This window comes from Pteropus vampyrus, unplaced genomic scaffold (assembly GCF_000151845.1).
Source record: "Pteropus vampyrus isolate Shadow unplaced genomic scaffold, Pvam_2.0 Scaffold580, whole genome shotgun sequence".
NCBI lineage: Eukaryota > Metazoa > Chordata > Mammalia > Chiroptera > Pteropodidae > Pteropus > Pteropus vampyrus.
In genome coordinates, this window is record NW_011889361.1 from 533340 (window position 1) to 533892 (window position 553).

The following is a 553-nucleotide window of genomic DNA, read 5'->3' on the forward strand; positions in this document are numbered from 1 at the left end:
TATTCTAAAATATAGAATATCTAGTTCTGAATCCTGAGGGCCTGAAGATGAATACCATAACGTGGGGCTCGGATCCCCTGTGGTCCAGTGGGGCGGAGGGGGGGCGGGGGGAGGTGGGCAGACAAGTAAATGTGCAAGTTAAAGAGTGTGCTGAGTGCTGCAGTTCAGGGTGCAACAGGGAGAACATGACGCTATATCCCTGGCACATGGTGGGTCCTCAGTAAATTTCAACCGAGTAAAAGTATGAGTGAATAAATGAATGTAAATTATACTGATGTGAAGGTTACCTCTGATTCGAAGGGCAGAATCTTTGTGATGTTAATTCATACTTTCTCCCTGCAGTTTCCCTTTTATCATTTCTAGCAGGAGTCTAGATTTTGCAGGAGTCCAGATTTTGCAGTTCTTTGCCCCAGACAACTGTCAGGGAAGCAGCCCCAAAGTGCCCGTGTTTGGAAGGGCCTGCTCGCACTGCAGGGGCTGCAGGGTGTGCAGGAGGGAGAGGGGAGATGCTGAGAGGCATTAAAGGGTGGGTACGTGAGCCCACAAGCAGCAT